Genomic DNA, 20,034 nt, shown 5'->3' on the forward strand with positions numbered 1-20,034 from the left:
GAAAAGGTATTAGGTCTTACTGCTATATAACATCATATACATTACATTGTTACTAATATTGCACTTATGCTTATATGAACAAAATTATTGCTCTGTCATCTCGTAAGAAATCAGTGAAATCAGGGAAATTTTGGATAGATGGCAGGGTCACTGCAAAACTATACAAATAATGTGTTCATGGCCTGGGGGTATGCTTGCAAGTCTTAGAAATCAGCAGTCCCTCTGATCCACCCAAACATCACTCTGTAATATACCTAGCGCACAGATCACCGAGATAGCATGTCTACATTGTGTTCGATAACACAACAGCAAATTTTATCTGTGTGATTAATAAATGCCTGTCGTACATTGTTTGATAGATTATTTTGCAATTGTCTATGATATTGGATAGACAGAATGTGATTATCAGTGACACCGTTGCTCAGTCCATTAGAATTATTTGGTGATAATAAATGAGCTCAGGACTTCAGGCTGAGGACTTCAGGCTCATGACTACTTCCTACTTGATATTACCTATTGCTGGAGAACTGACCTTTAGTGACCTACGATAAAAATGTCAAATGTCATGTTTCTCCTGTTCTGCAGTCAACAGTCCATGCTTAATGAATGCTCTCAATTTCAAGACAGCAGCTCAAAAGGGCACTTGAATGGGGGAAATATAACAAGGGAGACTGAAGACCTCTTGATAACCTCTGAGAGAAAGGTCAAATGCGGGAACTATTCATTTCTGTGTAGTGGTTCATAATGACTGGGGGTTTTGCCGTGTAAGGGTTATTTCTGTAAGAAAACTACATTAGTTCATTTAGTGATTTACAGTTCTTCCAAATGAGAACATGTAATTCCTGTCAAGAAAGACAATCTACATCCTCCCTCATTATACTTTTAACTTTTTAAAATCTGCAATTTCCTTTGGTCGTCTGTCTTTCTGACAAATGCCTTGTGGTCATACTCTGATATTAAAGGCAGACCTGAATTAAGTGATGGATCCTATGTTTTAAAGATGGCAAGATTTGGGCTCACTATGATCACCAAGAAAAGGAACTTACACAGTCATAAACCTTCAGATAATTTATCACTCAAATCTAACTCATCTGAGAAATGCCTCTGATGGAGGAGGTGGAGCTGCTAAAATAATCTGAATATTCTAATACAAATAACAATTCCAGAACACAAGAAATGTTTCATGGTTGATATCTTTATAACTGTACACTAAACCAACTCACATTTATCTGGAACATTCATCTTAAATGACACTTGTCAGATAAAATTGTTGGGGCTCTCTTTTCCAAGAATGACAGCACAAACAAAGGCCATTAGAGAACCTGAAATTACAGTAGGAAGAAGGCAGAAAAGGCACCTTTGTTTTGTCCATTAAGTGACCAAATTATCACAGTGTCCATAGCAAGGTTCAGCTGTTAAATCCTTCTCCTGAGCTCCCCATCCTTGACATCCAGAGCATGTGCTCCTGACAGGATAGAGCTGACAACTCCATCTGTAGCCCACGTCTCTAAATTACAAGCATGCCACCTGGAAAGACCTCGAGTGCTCCAGAGTCCTCCAGACCATTTATTTCTCTAACAGTCCATCAAACTCTTATTATCTACAGCATTCATGTATACCTCAATTCTTTGCCAATCTTGCTGAAATCTGAAGCACTGACTCAGCACTCAGACATTGTTTATGCTGTATTTTGCTTTCAGAAAGATGTCATGTATGTTATTTGACATTTTATTGACCAAGACTATCATCAGTGACAAAGCTGCACTAAGAAGTGAGATCAATTAAGTGTCTGATGAGTACAACTACAGAGTTAGAGAAGAAGGTGAATTAAAGAAATTAACTTTATACAAGGAGAATAAATACATATTACATCTATGGCAACAATGAAATATTGCTGTGACAAAAAAAAAAAAATAATTATGCAACCAAATCAAAAGACAAAGCTTACAAAAGAGCATAAGAGTGTAGGGGGAAGTACTGGATTTCAAATGATCTCTTAAAAGAGCATAATTTCTTTTTGTTTCTAAGCAACTCAACAGCATCACAAACCAGTATGTGCTATGGAGGTAAAAGATCAATCTACCCACTACTAAAGTAGAGCAACTGTGGTGAGAAACCTCTTAGCTGTGTGTAGAAAGCAATGCTACAAAAAAGGTTTATTCAGGAAAAAAATGTTATAGTAATTTGAGATAGCAAAAAGACTTTTCTTTGATAAATGATCATTCATTGTCCAGATTCATATTCTGTCACTGTTTAACATGCTACTTTAATCCAGAAGATGTCTGAGGATATTTTATGCTTCCAGTAATAAATGGCAGACTAGGAGAGTATTTTTGCATTAATTTTCAACTTTTAAAGGACAATCGCTGTCCTGGGACATTGATCCACTGCTGCTACAGATGAAAAACTATCTCAAAGCTAATTTTGTAGCTTTTTTTTTTTTTTCTCTTGGAGATATTTCAACTAATTATTGACAGACAAACTGTCAGTAGCTTGTAAGATCTGATACCCTAAGACCACAACAGCATGGTTGTTCTATCATTGTGTCTCGACTACAGTCTCACTTCCTTTTATAAGCATCTGCTGTCCATCACACTTTAGATTAGAACTCCAGAGCGCACTTATGGTCCAGTTCAGTGAAATACTGAAGCCTTTTCTTGCCTGGAAACCTTCAGTATGAAAATCCATGACTGATGCTTTCTTTTCCTGGAAGTAGAAAACCTGAAGAGTTGCAAGGAAGGAAACCAAAAAAAAAAAAAATTGTTTCCAAGGGAGTAGTACGTAGGGAAAATGTAGGAAACTGCATTAAATAGAAAGAAATCACAACAGATGCAGACAAGAGCAACAATTTTTTTTTTAAAAAAAAAGTAAATTCATGTCCTATTTTAACAGATAGACCCTTTCACCTCACAACACATCCTGCCACAACAGACACTGCTTAACTGCCATTATTCTTGAGGCACTTGAAGCAAAATTCAAAGGGAAGGAGGAAGTTGGGTCAGAGACTTCCTCTCTAGGATGACAGGCTTTCACATGCTTTCTCCACCACCTGTGGCCAAAATTGTGTTTTTATATGTGGGTAAGGAGAAACTAAATCAGGGACAGCAAGTAGTGGCAACTTATGGGGAAAAAACTATACACGAATAAAGATAATTCTTCTTTGACATTTCTGTGTGTATACACATAAATTTTCAATGCTACTGCGTGTTTCAAAATGCTGCATCTATCAAGGTCAGCTTTTGCTACGTGCACATATACAGTTTTGATGCAGCTGGTTCCTTACACTGCCTGGCAACTTCTGTGTCTCACATAGTTTGCAGATGGAGCACAAGGACCTTTGCTGTGTGGAAAAAACAGGACACACAAATAAGTGGGCTTGGTTCTGCAGCCATTCCCTTACAGGTGAGAAGGTCTCCATTTGCTTATATGAGCACAAGACACTTCTGCTTGATTGGCATTTACTGTTGCTGTAGCACACCTAGCTGCAGCATCCCAAGTGGATTGAAATGCCTAGTATATAAAATAGAATGATGACAAAAGTATAGAGATGTTCTATTAAACATCCTAGAATATAAAAAGCTGGGTTATGAAAGGATGGTTAAGTTTCAGTTCTGTGATTTACTATAAGTGAAACAGGTAGACTTGCCTATCACTAAGCATGCTTGGGTGGGGGCTCATTTAAAAAGGTCTTTCTGGGTGCATTTATATTGTTATGTCAGTTTGTAGTCCCAAATTTCCTCATCACAAAAACTAGACTGGTTTCAGCTCTTACTTTGGCTCTGGGTTAAAGCCAGCCGACTACTTATTTGCCAGCCAGGAAACCTAGGTCTGAGCATGGACTCTGTCACATTTAATTCCCCTGGCCCCAGACCTACTGGTGGGCTCAGAGGCTCAAGTTAGGCTTCAGTCTAAAATTCTCCACTTGAGATAAGCAAAGCCAGGAGAGATGAGGATCCCTAGACTCTATATGAGACGTTAACTCCAGCTCCAACAAGCCTCCATAAGAAAACCCTGGAGTAAGAATGGCATGTTTAATTTCATATTTATGTGTCTTGTGAAAGCTGACAGAAGAAAAGCCACCAAAACTGATGTAAACACAGTGCTAATAATCAAACAATGGCTTGCATAAAATATGTGAAGAGAACAAGAGAACAGTATTTTTGCAGTTTTAAGTTCTTGATTCACACAACTCAAGCCTGGTTCCCTGTTTTTTAACAGGACTTATAACAGCTAATTGCATTTACTTTTTTTTCATTATTATTTGTATTAGACATCAACAATCTGAATGGGCTCTGTTGAATGGACACATTAAAACCCCAAAAGAATCTGACTTTATAATTGTTTAATTTTCTGTGTCCTTACTAGGTAATTTCTACAGCCATCCACACTAATCATCATTCATTTTTTCTTGTTTTAAAGAATTACAAAATCAGATTCTGTCTTTACATACTTTTTTTTTACACCAGTATATTATTTTTTTTTCAACTGCAGTCAGAATCTGACTTCTATCTGCCTGGGTAATAATCCAGAGAAACCTCAAAGTCTTCCATCCCTAGCAAATTTTCAAATTGTGATGGAAACTTTCATTTTATGTGTGTAAAAAAATTACTGCTAACAGCACAGCATGCCTCCCAGCAACAACATCTATCCAAAAAGGTACCAAAGGGTATGTGTGACTTTAATTACTCGCACAAGTCAGAATTGTGTTGAAGGGTAGGCACATACCCTTGCTGAACGTGAACTGACGTGTCTTGATTAACACTATTTTTTTCTAGTCTCCTTTTCCCTTTTTTTGTGTTGGACTGTTGGCTGTCTCTCAATGGAATAGATTATTTTATCCACCTTTCACTCAATAATCCTCTTTGACATGGAGTCATCAACCTAATCCCCAAGAATCTTTCTGTTTTTCGTGTATCAGCCTTACCTCATGGGAGGAAAGCAGGCTGGATATACATGAGCTAAGGTTTTAAAACTAAAGCAAAGATGTCTGACTGAGCTCTTAATATGCTTTATGCAAAGATCTTTCAATGTGGCTAATGTGCTATCTGCCAAATGCCTTGCAACATCTTTATTAATCACTCAGGTGAAATTACCAGGCTGAGGTAAGCACTGTAGTTAATGATACAGGTGGGATCTCATCTGAAGATTTTAGAGGAATGACGCATGTTCAGTATTGTCATGGTTTCTGGAACCTGCATGCATAGCTCTTGAATTCTGCTTGATAGTGGGAACGTGCCTGTAGGCATCTGAGATCTTCTTGGTAAATTGTGGGCTTGAGTTCTCATTTTTGTTTTTCTTTTGAGCTGTAAACTCCAGAGGTACTAATATTGGAATATTACCTGGGGGTGACAGTAAGGCTTTTTAAACCTCAATGAGGCTCTCTTCACAGGGAAGCACCTTTCATGTGGAGCAAACCAGTTTTTTCACATCTACTAAATTGAATTCGGATATAGAAGGCAAGTGAGAAACCAACAAACAGCGAGGAAAAAAAATACCATCAGATTAGAGAGAACAACATTTATTTAAAAAGTTTATTTGTGATATCTCAGCTCTTGGAAAGAGCTGCCAGACAGAAGATCTACATTCCTACAGTCTATCTAAAAGCTAGCAGCTGTAATTACTGTTTGGAAGTCTCAGGGAGATTAAAAAGCCATTTATGGCCCAATCACAACTTCCACAAGTTTCTGCAAGGGGAAAACATATCTAGATTTCAACATTACTCAGCCAAGTATTCTGTCTTTCTGTATAAAAAGTCTATAAATAACATGTATCTGAGAGAATATTTAGGGGAACAAAAATATTTCCAAAAGTTTTAGCAAATCCTCTCCAAGTATAATATAGCTAATTACTGCTATTTCATATGAGTATGAATGAAATCTGCTTAGTATATCATAGAAAAATTAAAGCATTTAATAAGTCATCTGCTTAGTATATCAAGTAAGAATTAAAACATTTCACAAATTATCAGATATGCATAATTCTGCCTAAGACCTGTTAAACCAAAGAAAGCACATAAGATAGTTTCTGTAGAAAAGTTACTTCAGAAGTATCCCGAGACAGATGAGCTCATGAATCTAAATAATCTTAAAATCAGAATTAAATCCTACTATTTCTCTATGCTAAGCAAGGTTAGGTGATATCTCCTCTCTGGTAATACATGGTCTAACATATGATGTTTAGTGTTCTGAATTGATTTAAAATCTTAGTATTGTAGGGAAATAACAGAAGGAACTGTGTAACGTAATTGGTAATGCTTCTTAACATTTCCTTGACACCGATGAGGTGGTTCCATAAGATGTTTTCACAACAAATTTGTTCCTTCAGTCTCATGTTTTTTTAAAGACATGGGGAAACAACATACAAAACTGCACTGAAGGAACACCATTTTTGTGGTTTGAAAAGGAAGCACTTAAAATTTTAAGTACGGCTGCATAAAGATGGCTTGTGCAAATTAATTAGTGAAGTGATATTGCATACATATCATAGACTTCTTTCCCTACAGAAGTCCAGTCTTATTCAGCACTCAAGGAATGAAGCAGTGTTGGGTCTTTTCTATAGTAGTTTGTCACAGAAGATAAAGAACAAGGTGAGGACTGCGAGGAGCTAGTGTTACTGCTCTAACATAGAAATTCAAGGGAGAATCCAGTCCATCTGTTTTACATCGCCTCATCCAACCTATGCAAATACTCAGCCCACCTGATCTGTAAGATACAGGCATTTATACTGCCTACAGCTCCACTGCCATCTAAACTATGTGGACAGTCATCTAGATGTCATCAAGGACATGACATCTCGACATGACATGTCCTCTCCCAGACAGAGCAGAGGATCTGGTTTTGAACCATGCAGCCTGTGACTGACTGATTCGTACTGACAACCCAGGAGAGGGCTTGATCTCCAGATTATGCCACTATTTGACATGAGTGCACAGTCCCCGACCCCTGAATAAGGAGTTGAACTGTTGTAGGACCATAAACAGAGCAGGCAAGTGGGAGCATGATCCTGCACGTGTTGTTAATGCGCCCTTTTGGGAGCGATTTGCACTGCAGTGCTCTCCTGAGATATGGGAAATTTGAATTCCAATCTTCTCAAGCTGCAGAAGGTTTTCTATCCTCATATTCACTTTTCAGGTAAAAGCACTAATTAGTAAGCCATCGTGAAAAATGCGGAATAAATCCCAAGAGGTTATGGACATTAAAGAACTCCTATTGCTTCCCTTCCCAGCCAAGAGGCAGACAGACTAGATTGGACTTTAAAAGGGGATATTTGAGATGTGAAGCACTTTGCATCCCACACTCAGCTGTCTTTTTTTTTCCCCCCATCCCTTTTAAATTCATTCAAACACTCTTACCTCTGGAAATTGTTATGTAGAAACTTTTCCACAGAAATTATTTCCTAGCCTAGCGAGGTAACCTGTTTCTGTGGTTTCCTGAAGGGGAAAAACTTACATGATTTTAAAAAGCCAATTCACATGTTTTAGTCCTAGAGGTGGGTACTACCGTACAGGACTGTGTCAAAAATAACTGTTAAAAAAAGCTATTAAATTGTCTGGTATCTACTCCTAGACTGTACTTTTTTTCATGTTGGCTTTCAGTAAGAAAAACAAACATTTATATGTATAAAAACAAGGAACAATGCAACAATGTTCTGGGTAACCACACCATTTTTACCAGTCAGAGGTCTGAATCCCTTCTGACAGCGATTAGGACTTTTATGAAGGTTTCCTCCCATAAAAGATGACTCCAGCCACTTAACCCTGGGCATCCTGGGACTGGATTCTTTCTAGATGAAGTGGTTCAAATTTGTATTTAAAATGATAATTAGTGAAAGTAAAAGGAGGAAGCTTGGCTCTACAATATGATCAACAGAACACTCTCTTAGAATAGTTGGATTCGGTTTTCTAATGTAGTGAACACACTTTAAGAAAAATATGGAAGAGTTTTAAGAGGGTGCAATGAAGAAATCTTAGATCAAAATAACTTTTGTATTGATGGCCTAGTAAAGAATTAAATCTGGCCCACTTAATTAGCATCTAACCTATTTTTCTTTAATTTTTTACCCAAACTCTCACATGCTGTGAGTTGTTCAAAACTGCACATTTTTTGAAAATTTCCCAACTCCGGTGATAATTGGGCAACTGGAGTTGAACTCTTGTCTTAAGAGTCCAGTATATAAAATGTAAACAACTGTTGTAACAGAAACGTCAGGAAATTAAATTGAAATGGAATTCATAGCAAAAGTGCAGTAGTACTATATGGTCTGACACAGAATTATTTTCCACTATGCAATTACTTGCACAGATTTGCACTTTTTTGGTCCAACTGTTTCTCAGGACCTGTACTGCGAGTATGGAAAGCATCCTCCAGAAACTATCATGTTTCTACTTTTACTTTGCTATTCTGGGTGTTGAATCTAGTGCTAATCTTGTGCAACAACAGGATATACACGTAATTCTTACAGTTGAAACAGCAAAATCTCAATTTCCTCTATTAAAATGCAGTGGAAGGAGGATAAAAAGCCAAGAGAAAAAGGCTGACAATGTGTTGAAGAGGAAATAGATTTTTCAAAATGCTAAAAAGCCTACTGACTCTTCTTCTCTAGATTTTTTCCTGGTTTTTAGCTAAGATTTTTTTTCCAAACTTAATGTTTCACATACACAGGACAAAGTCAAGGCTTATACATTTCCCCTACCTGTCCATGTCAAAGTAATATATATATTCAATTTAGAAAAAGAAAAAAGCCTTTCTGAGAAGTGGGTGAGTAAGAAAAATGTGGGGTGTTGTGGTTTCAGCCCAGCTGGTAGCAAAGGAGCACACAGCCGCTCGCTCGCTCCCTGGCCTGGGTGGGACGAGGAGAAAATACAAAGAAAAGCTCCTGCGTCGAGACAAGGACAGGGGGGGATCACTCACCACTTATGGTCATGGGCAAAAGACAGGCTCAGCTTGGGGAAGAAGCAAAATCAATTTAATTTACTACTAATCAAATCAAAACAAGGATATTAGGAAGTAAAGCCAAACCTGAGAACACCTTCCCCCAACCCCTCCCTCCTTCCCGGCTCAAGCCCCGTCCCAGTTCTCTCCCCTTTCTCCTCACCAGAGGCACAGGGGGATGGGGAATGGGCCTGGGGTCAGTTCCTCACACCTTGTCTCTGCTGCTCCTTCTTCCTCAGGGGGAGAAGGACTCCGCGCTCGGCCCCTGCTCCGCCGTGGGGTGTCTCCCGTGGGAGGCAGTCCTCCACAGACTTCTCCAGTGTGGGTCCTTCCCACAGGCTGCAGTTCTTCATGAACTGCTCCAGCGCGGGTACTTTCCATGGGCTGCAGTCCTTCAGTCACAGACTGCTCCAGCTCGGGCTTTCCCACAGAGTTGCGGCCATTTTGGGCAGCCTCCGCTCCCCTCCACGGGCTGGGGGGGGACAGCCTGCCGCCTCCCCGCGGGCTGCGGGGGCATCCCCTCCTCCCCCGCTCCTCCTCCTTCCCTGACCTCGGGATCCGCAGAGGGGTTCCTCTCACGTCCCACTCCCCCGACTCCCTCACGGGGCGTTCCCCTTCGGAAATCTCTTCTCCCAGAGGCGCTACCGCCGTCGCTGAGGGGCTCGGCCTGGGCCAGAGGCGGGGCCGGCTCCGAGCCGGGGCAGCTTCCAGCAGCTTCTCCCAGGAGCCGGCCCTGCAGACCCTCGTCTGCTACCAAAAAAACCCATGTCACATAACCCAAAACAGGGGGAAAAAAGCTATGAGAAAAAGAAAAAAACTACAGGACGGTTTGAAAAGGCCATTTTTTTTTTCTGAAATATATTAAGAACCTGTATTGACTAGGATTTTTACTTTTCTCCCATCATGGCAAAGGACACGTATTCCCTAGTTGTTAAAAATTCTCTGGTCTTCATAGCATCAGTAAGGTTGTACGTGGTGGATTCCTGCAGGTTTTAGTTCAGATCCAATGAGATTAGATCCAATTAGAAACTTATTCACGGTAACTGATAAGCTATATCAAAAAGATGACTTCAGGGAAGTTGCTCTAAAAGTTATGGAAGGCAATGTTAGAATTAGAAAATGAAATGGGGACCTCTTTACCTTCTATGCTTGAAGTGAAGAATAATGGAAAAGAAAGGTGGTAGATTTCTATTTCAAGGAGTGTTGCAAGAGGAGGAGTAATCAACATAAAGAAATACAGACTGAAGGAGTAACAGCTCTGCTACGGCATTCAAGAGAAGTATCTTAGCATTAACGTGAGTGCTGTAAGACAGGGCATGTTGAGCTTGGTGCATTAAAATACCTAGTTACTTTCAAAATTGTTCTAATTAAAAGAAGAGAAAAGCATGAGAAGGCAAGCAAAAGTTGGTAAGATTTTGCAAATAAAATTAACATGCAGTAAGTGAGAGTGATAAATTCTTAATAGAAAAAAAAAAAGTTTTATGAAAATCCAAATAAGGCACATTTACATCAGGAAAATGGAGATTATGCAGTACTGGGACCTGGGAAATCTCTGCAATAATATTAAGGAAATTGGAAGAGATGTCAAAAGTTTACAAAATTATACCAGAAAAAAGTGTTTTTCTTATTTTTTTTTTCTGAAAGACATGATAACAGTCAGTTTAAGGTTCTGCATTTGTCAATCAATGTATTTTCTCTTCCTATGATGGCACATTCACACCAATTCCTCTTTTATTCTAAATATTTATCTTTTTTAAAATGGGAGGAAATAAGACAATATAGAGGTAGAGAAATTGGTTGATCAAGTAAAACATAAGATTATTTAATATACTGAGATGTCATCTTAAATTCTAGTCTTTCACTGTACTTCAGTGCTAAAAATCTGATGATGATTCTAGCAGAAACGAAAATTATATTGTGCATCCCAGCCTCTTAATACAAATCAAAATTAGGAATAATCTCTAGCTCCAAAATTTTAGTTCTGTTTTAATGCTGGTTATTTTTTCTGGCTAAGAAAGACATAATGTAAGGTCATTTTTTCATGAGCTAAATACCTCTTGTAATGAACAAAACCAGTTTTATTAACATCTCATCTGCATTTTAATCTGTCTGGTTTTGTCTTCTGGCCAAGATTTGTCTTTATACATATAATATCAAATTTTCTGTACATGAAAGGTGTAAGACTGATAATTGGAAAGAGGAAATTTCTCTATCTGCAAATCAAGTACTACACAACAGCAGGAAAAGGTTTTCACCTTACCCCTAAATGACTGCTTGTCTCTACTGTCATATGTATGCATTTGGATTTCTTTTAATGTTATAATTATTGCTTGGTCACTCTAGATCTGCCTGGAAAGAAGTGGTAATTACTCTTTGTTAGAAACCAGATGTAAAGTTTATAAAACCACAATGCCGAAAAATAAAAATTAAAAAAAAAGTGTCTTACAGGAGTTGTCTTACACTGAAGACTGTAAAGTCTGGGTTTACTTTTTTGTTGTTGTTTTATTTAGTTTTATTTCATTTTTGGAGGAATACGCAGTACTGCTTTGTGGATAACCAAACAAATAATCTTGTCTGTCCATGCAGATTTTGATATTTCAGGTTTAAAAAATGGATTGTTAAAAATCTCTTCTGTCTAAAACCTGATCAGTTCATTCATTATAATTTTTAGAGAGCTATGTCATACAGTGTCCTGAGTTGCTGAACCACCTCTTGTCTTGATTTTTTTTTTTTCCTTTATGAAACAAAATATTATGAGATTTCAAGTGTGATGCTTTTTGTGCTCTGTCAATACAGGGACAAGATGATTCCTTCTCTCCCTCATGGATTGTTATTACTTATGGCTCTATCCTGCAAATGAACTTGACACTGCTGTTTTAACAAGTAGAGATATGACTACATTGGAGGGGACGGGAGGAAGTAAGAAAGCCATAGCTCCATCATTAGAACCTATCACGTTGCAACTGCTGCCAATATTTAAACAGTATACCTGAAGATCATATTTTCTTCTTGACCTATACTTTAACTGAGATTACTTTTTTAACAATAATATTGAAAGTGTTCAACACACAAGTGTTCAAGGCCAGGTTGGACTTTGAGCAACCCAGTCTAGTGGAAGGTGTCCCTGCCCATGGCAGGGAGGTTGGAACTAAATAATCTTTCAGGTCCCTTCCAACCCAAACCATTCTATGATTCTGTGATGATTTTTTTATTTTTTAACAATAGAGGATGCTTTGGAAAAACTAGATGCTTGAGATTCCAAGAAACAGAGAACATTTAATTGCTGATTGCTTATTACTATTGGTTGCTTTTCTATTTCCTTTATCTATTGGATTTTGTTTTGCAAAATTCTTTGTATGTTCTTAGGTTTTGTCCACATACAAAATGGAAAAAATTACTGAAATCTCAAAACGTGTTGAAGTTTGCAAAGTTTTCCTGTTTTACAACCACATGTACTCCCTTAGTGTCATCTCCTTAATTTTGGCATTTTCACATCCCCTGACATACTGTTCTGAAACATTTATGCATCATCAATCTTTCCTGTAAACAATAAAGTGATATAGACCTGCCATTGCTGAAAATGCCTTCTAGTCTCCTGCAGAAATGATAACACTATGCTCATGTTTCTGAAAGCGATTTATAGCTGCAGTACCATTGAAAATGGATCTATCTGGTTAGGAAAATACTTAATGCAAATTCAGGCAAAAACTAGAGATTTTTGAGATCCTGATGAAATATAATCTGAGTATTATGAGACATAATAAATCTGCAAGAAGAGGCAATACTCAGATCCTCAGAGTAATCTTAATGAAATCATGGTTTATAAAAACTAAAGATACTCCACTTGGTGACCAGTACAGTAGTTTCTAAATAATAGAATGAAAGATACATCCTGTGGCTGAAATAAGGAATAACTGATGACTGACAGCCTGTGAATGTTGACTTATTACTGTCATTATTACATCATGGTGCTATTTCTATCAGTGTTACTTTCAAAAGATGACATTTCACTAATGACATTAAAGAAGCAGTGAATCTGTGTGTCTATTCCTGAAAATATTGTCCAAACATTTTTGAAAAATCTTGGCATTTTTTCTTCTCATTCTAATATGTCTTACTCTATTGCATGTTTATTTTACTTTAATACCAGTAAAAGATCTGGTTTTCTCAGAAATGTCAGGTATTAAGATAGGTTCAGCTTTGAACATTCATAGTTAATCTAATTGCAGTTGCTTCAGTAATTAAGAAGTTCACACTGCCAGTAAACATTAGTCAAAGTAATTATTTTAATTGTAATGATGGCTATTATAAAATATTCTGTATGCCTTTCAGATATATTTATTTTCAAATTAAATTTATACCTCTGAAAATGGTGTTTGTATTTGGGGAAAAAAAAAAAAAATCTAGACAAAATATGTTCATAGCTGTCTCTTAAGCAAAATCCAAGATGTTATTTAGTACCTTATAAGCAGTGTGATGAAATTTACATTTTAGTTTCATTCTTTAGTTTTCTTCTTCTTCCTCTGGTTTCCTACATGTGCTCAGTAATACTAAATTTTTGGTCCTGATCCAGCAATTTACAAGCAAGCTAGTACTGCGATACAAAAATGGCTGTAGAATTCTATTAGTGAGTCATAGAAACCAATTACTCAGGCAATAGGGTTCTACTTTTTATAGTTTCCACTTAACTGGATGGAGCCTTCAGAAATATTATTTTTCCATTATGAATTCAGAAAACTATGGTGAAGAACTTTTACAATATAGTCAGACATATCACGACACACTTTAATTCTTTTGGAGATTGCTTTCAGTTTTATCCATGAGAATAGCCAAGGAAAATTAGATTATGTTCAGGGCAAAGTGGGAGATGCAAACTTTCTTCCATATCATGAGAGGAAAAGACGACTTCAGGTGATATTCTTTACAACACAAAGAGCCCTTTCCAACAAAGCAACCCAGAAGACATTTCTAGAAGACATGAAGAGAAGGCTGCAATTCAGACAACTGAGTCAGCTATGTATGAGATCTACATGGGACCTCGCTTGTAAGTGGGAGCATCCAAAGGGTCTCATAATTCCAATCTTTGGTCCAGGCACTGTCTATTTTAGGAGCACAAAGCAAACAGCGTCAATAGGTGTTGAAAGCTGTAACTTTTATTATGCAGTTTAGAATGCTACATTTAAGTAGCGAAAGAGAATAATTTCCCAATGACAAATTTACTTCATCTAACATCTGAATCATGCTTTGGGGTGCACTTTGCTAATTATGGAAAACTTAGGACTATAATGTTGCTAATTTAGCTACTAAGTGATTTAAGCTAGTGCAATGATTGTGAGTCTCGGTGCCAAAGACGACTTCCTGGTCGATAGAAAAAAAAGCCTTTCTAGACCATAGGGAGTTTAAGAGTTTGCAGATTTGGCATGGTGAGACTGAATTACAGCAATCTGGTTATTTGTCTTTGGACAAAACTGGGCTGTGATATCTTCCATAATGGTAAATTCTTTGGGACAGGACCTGGGGGAAACACCCCCGTTCGTATCTCTTGGATCCATTTTGTATTTTTGCAAAACATACACGTTCCTCCTGATTAATCATTTAGACTTAAAATTCTAAAAACAATAAATATTTTCATTACAATCTTGCCTCCTAAATCAGTAGCAACATAAATGAAACACAGAGTAAACCCTGAGTACTACTGCTTTTCAGCTGGATAACCAATGGTTGGCTATTTATTGTTCTTTTGTTTTAAACTGGATCTTGGTACTTGGACTAATACACAATGCTTTACATAGACACTCTTGAAACTTTTTATCCTCCAGCGAATAGTAAATAACTCAGCCAATCTTGTTCCTCTGAAAGTGAAACACCTTTGATTATTACACATGTAAGAGAAGAGAAAGAATATTTAGCTTGCTTACGTGGGTGGCTAAAAAAAGATAAAAAAAATAATGTCCTCCTCCAATTCTAATTCTGGATGAGTGTTCAGCCAGTTGTATTTTATAGTTTTATTATAATTTAGCACTTCAAAAAAAAAAAAAAAACACAAACCTCCCCCCCAAATATTCCAATATTTGCTCAACAACAATTGCAATATGACTTTCATATAAATCTTTAGGAAGGGAAGCTCTTGCACTTGAACAGCTTTGACATTATTCCAGAAAGGCAAAATGAGGATTGCTCTGTTTTTCCATAATCTTTTAATTGACAGGTTTCCTAAAGTTGCTTTCATCCTAATTTGATATAACATATCTAAGGATTATTTAAGCAGTCTTTAATTCTGCTAAGAATATGGCTGCCTCCTTAGTGAAATTCTCTCAGCTCAGGTTACATTTAGCCATTTTATGGGTGGAATTAGTCTAACTTAAGTTTAGACATCCATAATTTGGGCCAGTCATACCGGTTTACATACACTCTTCCAGAATAAACTGCAGTTCATAAATCCTCCAAAGAATATGGAAACTTAACATTTAGTGGACTGCAACTTGAAAACCACTAGCCAACCTGAACAAAAAAATACACTTTACAAACATGGTATGTCCCTGCTTAGCAACAAGACTGCTATCTTAAAATTATTCCAATTTCATTCTAACCTATTTATATACTCCAATACAAATTTAGCCAAACGGAATTTATAAAATTAATTCCTTTTTTGAAACATTTCTTGCCTACCTGACTGAATCTGTAGTCCACGGTTGACATGAATTCTACAGCCAAGTCTTCTTACAGGTAATTTCTCCATAGATTAAAACATGCCAAAATTCCCATTTCCTCCCATATGTTTTAATGGAACTCATGAATTAATAGAGAAAAAAATCAGCTGTTGCATTGAGAGGTCACTTGGAGCTTCAAGACATGCTAAAGGAAAAATCACTTTAAACAGAACTGTAGCCATCTGTTACACAGTCTAATTTTAAAATGTCATAATTTACAGTTGCTTAGTTGCTTGAAATGAAAGCTACAAATGATTGAATGATGCTTTTTTTTTTGCTTTTTTTTTTTTTTTTTTTTAACCAATACAATATTTATCTGTATTATCCAACAATCTCAAAGGAAACTTTTCCCTGTGGGCATATCTTCCATGGGAAATGTTTTCTAACAAGAATTTCATTGTACATTAAAGATTGCCACCATTTCTAAAAAAAATGTTAATACATTTTTGGGGTGTTGAATAAAAAGCTTCCAATATTTTCAAATTTAGGCATAGAGATAATATTTTGGGGCATCTAAATTATGCACAACAAGGTGGTCATCGTTAATAAATTAACTGCTTGCAATCCATGCCAGTAAGCAACCTTTTATAGCTTTTCTGTTTAGCAGTAAACACTCTTGGCATGTCTGATGTGCACTTACTTAGGATAAAGCCTACCGTATAATCGACATCTTGACTAAGGATCAGACAAAAATGGAGGCCAGTGAACAAACGGTGTGGCAGGCTCACAGTTGGATGTTTCTTTAAGTTAGTTTGAACGCCAATAAATCTGAGAAGTAAATTGCAATCTGCAAAAGGCTTACAACTTTGTCTTCCCCCTGGGAGAAGGAAGAGAGCTCGGAAGAAATAATAATTCTCGGAGTATAGTTTGGCATTGTCCTTTGCCAAAGATTGGACCATACAGATCATTTTATCTCACAAGGAAAAAAGATGAAATTTTATCTGTTAAGCAGTCAGAGACCATGAACACACACTTTTCATAAAAGCCTGTGTTTAATGCTATGTCCCAATAAACTCTGAGGTCTAAAATTGATTTCTTTCACAATCTGAGGAGTAAATTCAGGGGGACGAAAACCCAACTGACTGGTAAGATGAACTTAGTATTTTATTCATGATATCCTACGATATGAGTGTCTGGAATAGGCTTTATTTGAATGACACAGGAGGTCTTTTTGCCCTGTGTCCCTTTATTCTGACATAGCACGCTCAGTCAGCACAGAATATTGCACTGTAAAATGCCTTCTTCACACAGATTTCAGTTATCGGGCTGGCAGCTGCACGCTAAAGTGGACTGAGCGGCTGAATTACCCAGCAGTGGGTACCCCATGCACAGCACCTTATAGAGCTCCAATTCAAGCATGGCATCAACGGAGAACCTTGTCCAAAATAAATCGCTGTAGCCTCTCTTAAAAGAGCATGTGCATGAAGTGGGAAAGTGAATTGAATATGATGTAGCTATACCGTATTAACTCCCCTGTATTCCAAACTGTGATTATCTTTATGAGGTTTAAATGAATATGCTACTGAGCTGGATTAACTAAACTGCAAAGAGCATTTATGTTTCAGAATGAGTGCACTCGGCACAGGGTATACATTAGAAATGCTGCTGCGCAGCTGTGTCTTTTCAAAGTATATGGGCTGAGAATTGCTGTCAACTTGCATACTTTTCAGCAGGTGATTCATGTCTGCTGACAGATGAGCTGATGAGGATTAAATTTACTGTAACGTGGGTCCTAGACTGGGATCCATTGCCTATGGCTTTCTAGACCACTCTTTGTCTACCATTTACCATTTGTCACAAGTCTGGGATGTTGTTTTGATTTCTTTTTCTGGCTAAATTCTTCTAAATTGTCTATCATCCTGTTCTCTGTATCCATATGCCAGATTATTGTCTGGGAGCATCTTTTATAAAACTTTTTTTTTTTTTTTTTTCTGAAGCAAATAGTAGAAAGTACTAAATCAGAGAAGCTGATGGCCTCTCTACTGTAGTTCTGTGAATTTTTATTGTGTTCATTTCTTACTTTTAACATTTTCGTCAGAATAGACTCTTATTATAACTGGTTCAACCATTACTGACTTCAAAACTATAGATTGAAAGGTTTTATTGGTGTTTTAATATTTGATTCAAAATGCAACCTAAGTTTCATTAACTTTTCAGATGAGGCAAAATCTGGCTCAAGCCAAAGGCCAATTAAAAGACATTAACTTTTCTATGGAAATAATTATTACAACATATCCTGTAATCCACAAATGAAGATGGCTTCTTTGAAATAGTTTTGTCACTAATTGACTTTCCGTTGGCTCAGGTCAGCATAGTATGTTGTTAGAAACATGGTTTCTATTATAGTAAGGTCTGCCAGTAAAAAAAGTCAAGGAGCTAAGCACTACAGAGCAGTGAGACACTCACCACAAAGCTCAGGAATGATTAGAATGTTACAGTGAGAGAAATTCTGATAAAAAGAAGAACTTCATAGAATAGTAAAGAAAATCTGTCTTCAGCAGAGTAGGAAGGAACTCACACAGAAATATGCCAGGCAATTTTTCCCCCATGTGAAGGGCATATATGGTGAGGTAAAGGTGTAATCTCACAAAATGATGTACCTTTTTCCATATTCTACTATTCAAGACCAGTCCAGTGCCGTGAAATGAGGGTGGAAGAATTAATCATTGAACTTGGAAAGGGTATATGATTGTGGTGATTGAAATCTGCTTGGCTATTAGGAGAAGTAAATAAGGTAAAAGTTTCATTTTTTTTAATGTTTTGGTTTTGAAATACGTACTTGTATATGCATATTGATACTCTATGTATCAATTCTGGCAGAAAAGGTTTTGTAGATGACCCTGTTTACTGAAGAGAAAAAATACATTGGTCAAGATCCTTGAGACTATTTTGTCCATGCCCTGTGTAGACTTAAAAGGCAAATCACATCTACATTAAGGATTCCAAGGATTTCTTTGCTCTTGTGGAGCAGTTTTGAGCATCTGTAGTCCTCTCTAAAGTCATACTCACTGCAAAGATTGTTCTGGCTTCTGGGGAATATTGAAACACTATTTTCTTCCAGGTGGAGATGGATCTCTAGAGCTGAAAATGGAGTGCAGTAGGGCAAGAGGGTGTTGGCACCACACAATTGAGACAAATGAGCTTTCTTTTCCTTCACTACAATGCAGAATATCACCTCTGTCTAGCCATGCCAGCATTCCACCTGCATCTATGGTTTTAAAATGGGGATGAAAGAAAAGCCTGTTTGACCTACTGCTTTCATTTTAGATGGAATGAAACTAACCTGACAGGGTACATTGGCTGCCTAATGTCTCTAGACTCCTGCCATAGTTCCTCCACAGTGTTCTTCGTTTCGTTCCTCACACAGAAGACACTAACAATATTTCAGAATTGCTACTGGGTAGAAATCAGGGATTAGCTACATCAAAGTCTAAGGAGGAATTTTTAAAGTCAAAGTTTACAGAGAAATATAGCAAGTGAAAAACTGTAATGAAGCTGTCATCAGACAATAAATAATATTTGTATGATCTATTAGGTAAATATCTTAGCTATACTTTGCAAGCAAAAAGCAAGCTTCTCAGCAGTCCAAAGACCACAATTTCTCTCCCTTCCCCTTCTCCCAGGCAAAAGGAAGGAAAGAATAACAGCTCAGAAGTCCAGAGAAATAAAAAAAAAATTAAGCACACAGTCTGGCATGAGCCATCTGTTAGAGTAAATTGTTTCTGTATCAGTGTAAGCACCGAGCACTGGAATTGTCCCTGTTGCCATTGGTATGATCTCTCTGAATGGTCTACAACCCTTACTTGAACATGTTTCTAATATCTAGTTCTTTTTGAACATGAGATATATGCTGCTTGAACTTCTTTAGCAGTTTAAAGTCAGTCAGGTATGCTTACATGCGTCCTCTGTTTTAGTTTATCCAGTACTTGTATTGAATAAGACATTTATAGGATTTGCAGACTGCTAAGCTGGAGTATTTTCGACAATCATCTAAGTATGTTGCATCTTTCTTTTTTGTCTGCTTTCATTGTTTGAAGGTTCCCTCTGCCTAAACTGGCAGCATCTTCCTCTTCCTAGAAACAACCCAAACAACATCCCCCCATTCTCTTCTTTCCCATAGCCTGAGGAAGAATAAGTAGGAATGCCTAGAAGCATGTACCAGTACCCCTGTTTGGCTGCAAGGTACTGCTGAGAAATGCAAAACAAAATTGTAACTAAACTATAGCAACCATGGTGATCATGGAAGGCTAGTTGATTGTAAGTTTCCCTTAAGTATTTGCTGGTAGAAAATATGTCATCTCCATGGTGTCACCTGCCAGGAGAATGTGTCATCTCTGTGGCAAATCCTGGAGAGAGACTGTGTCCCAGTATTTATACTCTAAACTATTTCACAA

Source organism: Accipiter gentilis, chromosome 11, assembly GCF_929443795.1.
Source record: "Accipiter gentilis chromosome 11, bAccGen1.1, whole genome shotgun sequence".
Classification (NCBI taxonomy): domain Eukaryota; kingdom Metazoa; phylum Chordata; class Aves; order Accipitriformes; family Accipitridae; genus Astur; species Astur gentilis.